The 9,718-nt window shown below is 39.9% G+C and overlaps 1 long non-coding RNA gene across 5 annotated transcripts in view; it reads right to left on the bottom strand.

The window, feature by feature from the left end:
- Nucleotides 1-6,708: 6,708 nt before the first annotated feature.
- Nucleotides 6,709-9,718, bottom strand: part of LOC111269851 (uncharacterized) — a 3,263-nt gene continuing 253 nt past the window's right edge. For 2 of the 5 annotated variants that reach the window (XR_002685970.2, XR_002685972.2), the window contains exons 2-3: nt 8,942-9,074; nt 6,709-8,705 (exon numbers count right to left, since the gene is read on the bottom strand). This is a non-coding gene — a long non-coding RNA (uncharacterized LOC111269851). The other 3 variants (XR_002685969.2, XR_002685973.2, XR_002685971.2) reach the window with 3 other exon arrangements.

The following is a 9,718-nucleotide window of genomic DNA, read 5'->3' as shown; positions in this document are numbered from 1 at the left end:
TATTTGCTTTGATTTAGTCTTATAAGGACCTAAACTGATCCAAACATCGGAAGACGTCACGCCAGCAGACACTACCTTAACACAATGTGGAAAATTCATCCATACTCGTAGCATATAGGCTCACTGAACTAGAAACTTCCTTTATATATAGAGAGAGATGCTCGAGCCTGTGTTGTACCATAGAATGCAAACACTCAATGCTGTTTAGGTTTTATTGTTTGGACCATGAAAGCGATGAAGGCATCCAGCTTTTTATACTCACACAAAATGGACGCAACGATGTGTTAGGAAAGAATATGAAAGGACCCGAACTCACTTGGCATCTCTAGCTTTTTTATTTTATTTGTGTTAGGAAAGCCATGTTGTATTCTCGGTACAATCGACACGTCCGTTATGTTCAGCATAACTTTTCGCAATTACAGTACAAAATGGCAAAAATACCTACAGATGATCTTTACGCGACTAGTAGCTACTTATACAACAGTCGGGGGCAGCAAACAGGTATGTTACATTGGATTATTGTAGGTGCTTCAAAATAATGTTCTAAAGACAGATGCAGCCCCATACAAATCAATTTGCATGTAAGATAGCTCGTTATACCTCTACCAGTTCCCAATTACCTTAAGTTGTGTTATTGATTCTCTGGTTACTTAAAAGTTAGACCAAGCTAGAGCATATAAGGTACTACCTTGTAGAGTTCGAAGCTGCTTGATTTCGATTAGCCTAAACATATGGAAATCATTCATTCATGGTTCAATTATCAACAATCGTTTGTGGTCAAATGCAATAGAAACCTTTGCCGTTGGCAGTTACTTGACGAAAACCCCAAAAAACCCATATAACCACCTATTGTGTAGTATTATAGATGCTAAACGATATAGTAACCTGTTTTAATAAAATATATGCTTTGTATTATTCGAGTTAATTATTAAACAATTTGTATGGCTTTTATTTTAAAATTTTACTCCTTAATAATTTTTGTTACATAATTGTTCTCCATTTATTCCAGAGATTTCAAAAAGCTAAAATATGTAACATAAAGCGGAGTAACGCCTAATTGTCTATGGTTTTAATTTAGCCTGGCCCTCCTCTTACTTCTGAAAGCTTTTTGACACAACGCTGACACCAGCGTCGATGCGAAGACACACAAGGGAGAAATTACCTGGAGTTCTAAAATCGGAAATCCCCTGATCTCAGTTATTGCCCTTTCCTTCGGCGTGAATATTGGGAAGGGTACAATCAGGAAGGGAGGTAACTGAGGCCATGTTAGCTGTCAATGGTCTGTTAGATCCGTACATTAGTTGAGGTTTGAAAATATCCATGTCTTTGTTAAATTGCTTTCCTCTTTCGATCATTCTTTTGCTGTCGGCTAAAAATTTTATGTCAGTCGAAAGCTGTTTCCTCTAAAACTCGCTATATTCGGATGGTGGAACTTAAGCCCAAATTAAGGTTCTACAATTGAAATTCTACCTTAGAAACGTTAAGTTGAAAAAATGAACAAAATCAATGTTTGTCTGCTATGCCAGTGCGCTATAGTGCAGTTCCGGATTTCACCTTTCTAGATGCAGGATGTTCCTATATGGAGATTTGCAAAGCGTTAAACAGGTTAATTTGACACTATTTTGATTAATACCTATTTTCCATATTCGGACATTAAAGGAAACCACGCATATTTCTCGTGACTCTGTGTGACTTGATGTTTGGGCGTATGGTTTTAATGAAAACTTAGGTAAAGCTTTCATTAAAATCATGCATGTTTAAAAACATACGTACTAATGACTTTTGAGAGCACATTCTTCGTAGGCATGTACCTGAAGATTGCTGTGTAGTGACCTTTAAGCGGAACATAACTCTATAATAAGGAATATTGTTCAAAACCGTCACATTTTGTCTATTGTCTTTCGTAATAATTGCATTTTTGTAATACTTTCTCCTGCAATTCTGTAACCGCGACTACACAATGGTCGTTCTCCTTACATACCGTTCCCAGCATCTAAAATGAGTTCTTTTGCAAACACTGCAATAGATATCAATAGGCCTATGCCCCAGGCCTCAAAAAATGACACTGAAATTTCAAAATTTACCGCCATTAGGCCGGCATCCTCGTCGCGGGCCAACGACGCGTAGTTAACGTTTCTCATGCTGTCTTTGCTATACTGTCTCATGCTACTCTTTACCGAATAATACATGGTGCACATTTCAAACAGCCAGCGCACCTGTTTTTGGGTGCATCTGCAAGCGAAAAAGTGCGTCTCTCCAATACACTGCAGCATCTGCGACTCATACCGAAAAGGAATCTGGTACGTATCTGCACCGAGACCCCAGACGGAAACCAAAAATTCAATAGCGATTGCACTTCCCGTGTAAGCTTTGCCTTTACGTAGGTGGCGCAAAACTTCGGGAAAACGCGGTGCCAGAAACACGATGTCGTTCTTGAATTCGTCTCCAGTAAAATTTCGCACTTTTGCTTCACGAAGCGGCTTCTGCAGATGCGATGCGAGGCTACTTCGATAACCTGTCAGTAAAATAATACTGAGCACTGTCCACAATGTCGTAACGAAAGCAGCAGCGCGGAATCGAAAGTCACCCGGTTCGGCTATGTGCAGATTAGTAAATATATGGCAAAAAATTAGTAGTACATTGTCGCTAAAATAGCGCATATAAGATATGGTCCGAGGTCGTTCAACCGTCAGGGTCACTACAACTGCAATAATCACGCACACCATGATCGTATACAACCAAATTTCATTTGAGAATGGCTTTAACATGATAAGATGACTTTGTGCTAGTCGCGGATTATGGAACACGGCCATACCATTTGTCGTTAACACGGGTATCATATGTGGAAAGTAACTCTCGAGGTATAGTGTACTGCCTGCCGAATACTGTTCGTGAACTGGTGCGTTCGGCAGGCTGTAATTTGTTGAATAAAGTGGGATCATAGCGAACTGGTATATTTCATCGCTGACCTGATGAAGCGTTAACCGCATCGATCCGTCATGAATATCCTTGTTATACCAGATCATCGAAGGCAGCTGTATATGTCCACTTCGAAGATCGTCCAAGTTAAATTTCATTGGAGTCCAAACCTTGTAAGCGCCATGAAAATCCGAGTCGACGTAAAGCGAAAACGTCTGGTTCGGCCAATTGTAGCAAAAATAGCTGAATGGCGGGACGTTCGAGTTCCAATCAGCGAGATTCATCTCACAGCCTTCGGTTAAGTCGAACATTGAAAAATATTGTGGCCCGCAGAATCTGCTATAAGCTTTATAGAAGTGAGTCCAAAAATCAAGTGGGGATTTTTCTTTATGCGCTATATGGCACGGCACAATGAGGTTGCGTCTGTCGCATGTGCCTCTCTGCCTATTCTGTTTAGTCTGTATAGACAACCGCACACGTTCGAGATGGCGAAGATCCTGCCAATCGCAGTGTTCCATTTGTAGTGAAAACGACGGTCCCCTATTGAGGTTAGCAAACACTACATCACGTACAGCTATTTTTTCCTCTTCCGTTGGCGATTTGACTGTGTTTGTTGCACTCGTCATATTTGTCGATTGTCTTAGTTTTACCGGTTCCGATTCTTTTGCCATAGCCACCAGAATCACTAGGAAAAATGCCAGTCTTAGTGCAAGCATGCCGGGCCTCCTTCTGCAGGACAACTATGGCGAGGTCATCAAAAGGCTATACATCTGGGTCAAAATGCAGATTGCTCACGAAACTCGAGCGCACACTGCTACCCATAACCTATAATAATACGTAAATAATAGCTACACTATGACACGCGCCGCTCATGTGATCGACGTAAGTTACGAGCGTCGCCATGTTCATGATTGATAATAGCAGTTTTCTCGACATAATCAGTACTATTATTACCTAGAGTTTTGTCGCCTCTGTTGTTATTGATGCCGTTATTGACTCGAGTCGATTTTAGCAGAAGCCTGTTATAGTGGACCTAAGCCTTTTAGGGCTTAATCCAGAAAGATGGTCGTCGGTCGGCGCTGCGGTGGAACAAAGCCAACTCACGCCCTTTTTAGGGGCATGAATCGAAAGGCATTGTAACCTACGCAACGTGTAACCAGTAAAGGTAGGATATCGTGCAATAATTGATGAAAGTTTGATAAGTAACCACCTACAATAGTTGGAGTAACGGCACAAGACGGATATCTGTCTAGCAGTGTTGTTATGCCTCGGCTGGGTCGGGTGCCAGCTCGCACAAGCTGCAGAAACACAGATCATTGTTAGAGTGACAGCGGACTAAAAAGGATTACTCGCAACGAAAAAATAGGTCCTGGGTTGGGATAAAGACTTTTTAACGTAGACGTTTGTCTTTCCGTCACTGGTATTCATACCAACAGTTGCGACCGACCAGCGGTAGCAGCTGAGATAACTATGATTCAAGGTAATTATACATACACATACTTTTTATCTGCGCCTCCATATTTACCGTCCTTCTGTATGATAAGTTACTACTGTATTCCTAGTTATTACTAATATATTATAGTTGTTGAAACCTCGTTTGTTTATAACTGCCTGACATATACGGTGTTATTTCGGGTTTGGTTTATGGTTCGAGAAGATTTGTTTAGTTTTGCCACGTCTATGCACGCCAACCTAATTATTATGTATAAAAACTTATGACCTCCTTATGAAGTTTCCGATAGTGTATTAGGAACCTTTTTGAAAGCTGTGTTGGGATTATGCATATTTTACGAAAAATGAAAATAACGACAATAAGAACTAATCAAGACATAAGAACAGTAAGATAGACATGTAGCAACGGACGCGGGATGACAAATAAGATTCTTCTGATTAGCAGTCTCGTAAGGTTGGTAAGACCAACTGTTTAGCAAGTAGTACATACTAAAAGAGCAAATAATAGTAATTTTCACTGAGTTCCATTCATGCGGTCTTAAGATTTTTGTGAATCAAAACGGTCTTTACTATACGTTCCGATCTCTCGATAAGCAGATTTCTTGTCGTTTATGTTTACGGCTGGGTATATATTGTTGTATTTTATGATGCTGACACGTGATCTAAATATTGAAAAGCTATTGGCTCTTGAACTAGAACAACCTCAAGTTTAGTTCTATAGTCTTCCTATGTTTCTTGTGACGTGTGTTTTACTTTTACTTACAAGCAATTTGGACAGCACACGTCTCTATGAGAGGTAAATCTGAATTATTTGGCTAAGGAGGGTAAAGTCATTTACCATCTCTTCAGTCTCAATAAAGCTTATTTGAAGTATGTACAGAAGATACCATTATCTTAAATTAAGTCATCTTGTATATAAGACAGCCCTCATTTCAACTAAGTTTAACCGTAATTTTCTACGAAAATAACTAAATTATGTGGCCCATGATTAATTAGGTGCATTTTAGTATCAAATATACATGTTTTTATTTAGTTCTGTTACTTTTAATAGCTTTAATATGTTACCAAACTTGCACCAAAATTGCATTCTTATTTATGACCGTTTCGCGTTCTCTATTACATGTAACTCGGTGCACGATTCCACTTTCTAGACCCTTAATCCCGTCGCCCCTCCTTGAATAGCAGTTTAATCATTCGCAGCTTCGTGGACTAGTCCCTTTGACAGGTCGAATGACTGTGTGTATGATGCTATTGCGTATTTGTGGATCTTAGGTCCACTCTCAATTTTAGTTATAGCATCTACTAATCGCCACTGGAATGGTTGGTGATTTAGAAATGCACGTAAAAGTGCTGACGTAAAGGTTATTACGTAAGCTCCTAACGCTGTACTCAATCATATTCCAAGTTGTTTACGCTTTAAGATCTTCCATACCTATTATTATATACTGGTAGTCGTAGTAGTAGTAGAATGGGTTTAGGAAAATGTTAGCAAGCGCGCACTTATTTAACAGTTGTCACTTTTAATCCAGAATAAATACACCGATAAAATATGGTAAGGCGCCAGTGCGTACAGCTTCCATGAGATCCTTGAAACTTCACAATTTTTTAGTTTCGAAAGATATAACCTTCAAGTGCTCATATCGATACAGCTTGTCTGTGCATAATGACGGAGACTGTTAGCTGACATAGTTACCAGGCTTTTCAAAGAGAACAAATTACGCCCCCGTTTATTGTCCGTCAAGCTTCTGGGACTCAAGGGGGGAATCAGTCTCATGCACGTGTTTAACGCGAGCCACTCCGATTAACATCTAAAGCCCCACATGACGTACTCGTATCATTGTAATTGTATCTACTAATTCCTATTTAGGTGAGATCTAATTGTATTTTTTTTGCCGCCGAGATAGGAAATTATATATGATCGTAGAGGGAGAAATTTCATTTATTCTTCCAAGGCGTCTTGTTCCGCTTTTTGTGTTGCACTTCAGACCACGCTAGAAGCGGATTTTGCACAATGCACGCTAATATCTTGCTGTCATAGATTTTTCAATTGTCATCATCAGCATTGCTAAAAAGTGGTTTTAGTTAGATTCTTCTTTTTTGGTATTGTATTGTAGGAATCTGTGTTATCAGGGTGATTTTGGTAAAGATGACAAATTTAATATCTCAACAGGACGGAGCACCTGCGCGCTACCATTATTATTATGTAAAAGGACATCTTAAACACATGGATTGGACTAAATGGTTTCATGGAGCACCATATCCGTTCTCCAAACTTGACGTCAATACATTTCTTATAGAAATGTACTTGAAGCGCAAGAAAATTGACGATACAATTCGTAATACATTAACAATAAAGTTTATTAATCAATAGACCACGATAGGAGCGAACATTCTACATTTTATGTAGATTCCTTTTTTAATTATATGTACGTGAAAATTCGGATATATGTATATATATATATATATATATATATATATATATATATGCTGGCTTCAATTTGTCACAAAAATAAAAACAGCAGTAATAACAAGACAATTAGTATCAGTGGCCAAGACGTCTCCCGTCTTTTGCCTTTAGCCAATCAAATCAATTAGTCCCTTGAGATAACTAACAAATATCATCTATCACGAGTTAGACTAAGAACCCTTTGTATTCTGCTTTTATATGTGGGCTATCTTTAGTGTTGTCGGTGCTGGACACGGTAGCACAGACGAGTATTCGGTCCTAATCGGCCGATTGATGCTATTGATAGGTGCGATGCATCCGACAAATTTCAAAGCCCATACGAATATATTTGCGTATACACTCGATAAAGTATTCTGGTTAGAAAGGTAACTAATCATTTAGCATAGAGGAAGGGCCTGGCTCTACTTTCATCAAAACGCAATTTGAATGTAGCGCTTGTCGAGGCTAGCATTGAGTAGTGCCGACATCGGTCAGCCGTAACAAATACAACTGGAACAACTAATCCTGGTCTGTGTTTACCTACTTGGATTTCCACGGGCCCATCGAACTACAGACAGCCTGTCAGGTGAAGTCAGCTCGAATAAACTGATGCCCTATCAGCCAACAAAGCACAATGGCGAAACGCTTGGAATCTAAATAGAAAACTACAATCTGACTGGATAATCAGCGCACAGCACACACAAGGTGCTGCAATATGCCGTACTTGGTCACTTTCTGCATGCTGTACTACTGAGCATAGATGACATATTCCTTGGTCCATACGTCGTAAGGGATCCGTACTCACCCTTTTATTTATTTCGATCAGAGACCTAAGCTGTTCTCCCCTGTGGTAATTGCGTTTGATCATTTCATCACGGAACCGTGCATTCAAAACCTCACAGATACTATCTGTGATTCACAGTGCAATTGAAGCCTTCTTCCGGAGTTTTTGCACAGTGAAATCCCGTTTCTCTGCCAACTTTCAATCTAGTACAGCAATGGCCTTGTTAGACGATCACATGTCTGGCGCGGCTGGCCAGTTATCATAGTCCGACGGCCTTATTACCACAGACGCCACCTCACAATGAAAGACACTATAGTGAATCGTTTGTAACTTCTCGGTATTCATTTTGGGATCTGCTCCACGAATTCGATGATTTCATGGGCCGATTGCGCGGAAGAGGTTACTGGGTAGATTTAACAATGCTTCTACCATATACTGGGAGTACGGAGCGTTACTTATGTAATGTCGATCTTCTCGTCACGCTTCCGGACTTTCCACTACAGTATACTGGCACGAAGGTGTTTAATTTCGCCTGTCTCGCTGTTCAACGCTGAATGCTCTACGAAGCAATGAGGGACATTAACCTTAATATACTAAAAGGCAGGTATGTGGTTTTGACTGCTCAGCTATCGAATTCGTAAAATTTATTAGTGACTAAATTATAGTTAAGGAAATCCCGACCGTCAGAGACGAACAAATTAAACTAGCCAGTATTTGTTGGTGCAGAAAACATAGCTCGAACTATACTTCTGTCTGAAATGAGTCTTTCGTACGGGTAAGTAAAATGATTTTTACCATCAAGGCCAGGTTGACTTGCGATGTACACACTGCAAATACGAACCTACTTAACCAATCGTGTAACCAAAAGTTTAAATTTAAGTTACGCGATTCCATTTTCGTTATCCCAGATGCCGGCACCGCCGGACTGTTATTGGCTTTCTCGAGGACCTTGGGCCGATCTCATTTGATCCAAATCATGGCTATAAGTACAAGCAAATGCTAGATATTTCCTGCTGCAGTAAACCACTGAAGACGCATCGGCCATGTATCGACTATCGGCGGGATCAAATACGATGATGCAGCCACGCCAAGACAGCTTGCAACCTAGAATAACAGGTTCGTTTGAGATGCAATGGGCATTACTCAAGAATTCAGCATGCGGTTTTGTCGCTGTTGTATCGAATAGTCGCTTTCTTTTAGGTCCATTTTAGGTTACAGTACGACTAGAACAAATGGCTTAATGTTGACCGACAGTCTGCAATAATCAACTGACATACCAGAGCATCAATAAGAAATAAAGATGGAGGCACGATTGCTTTCGTATAAGCCCCATTACTTACCGAAATAACGCTAAGGTGAAAATGCTGTACGACGAAGCAGTGGCCACTGGCAGCTCCATAGAACGATGAAGGCCGAGGATACTCATTCCAATCCAGGTACAAAAAACGCTATTACTAAATCCTGGTAACAAAGCTGTGAAAAGATGGAAAAAAATCAATAAAAAATTGATTTATTTCATAAATCAGTCAAGACTGATTATTCTGCAAGTCACAAAAGACTTAATGGCAGGACGTCAAGCTATCATTGAGCACGTCTGTGCAAAGCCCAAAACAAAGCAACAGCATCGCTGAAGCAAGAAAACGACCTTTGTGCCTTCTTAATAAATTGTCTTTTAGCAAATTTACTATAAACGGTTAGTGTCTTTTCTGAAGTTTTTTTTATTTTTACATAATGAAACAATGAGTAAAATATGCGAGATCCAAAACAGTAACTCAACATTGAGGAGTATCGCCATAAAGATCGCTACAAATCGGCCCCCAGTAAACATGGTCCAGAACACTCCCAGTAAGTAAGCTGCATCCGCTTTGACGAAGCAAAGAGGCGGGCTCTTTACAGCATAGGCCGACAACAGAGCTAATGTAATTACGGGCGCACCTCCATAAATAACGAGTTATTGAATAGTTGGTAATGCATTGCATTATCGATTACCCCTTAGATGGTCACGAGCGAACGTTTATTATCGAGCAAATCTAACACGAGTATTTGTTGAATCTTGTGAGCATTCAAAAATTGATGACACAGCTCTCCACAAAACTGTTGAACCATTGCGTATATAT

Source organism: Varroa jacobsoni, unplaced genomic scaffold (assembly GCF_002532875.2).
Source record: "Varroa jacobsoni isolate VJ856 unplaced genomic scaffold, vjacob_1.0 scaffold_1421, whole genome shotgun sequence".
In the NCBI taxonomy this organism is placed as follows: Eukaryota; Metazoa; Arthropoda; class Arachnida; order Mesostigmata; family Varroidae; genus Varroa; species Varroa jacobsoni.
This window is presented reverse-complemented; position numbering and strand designations above follow the sequence as displayed.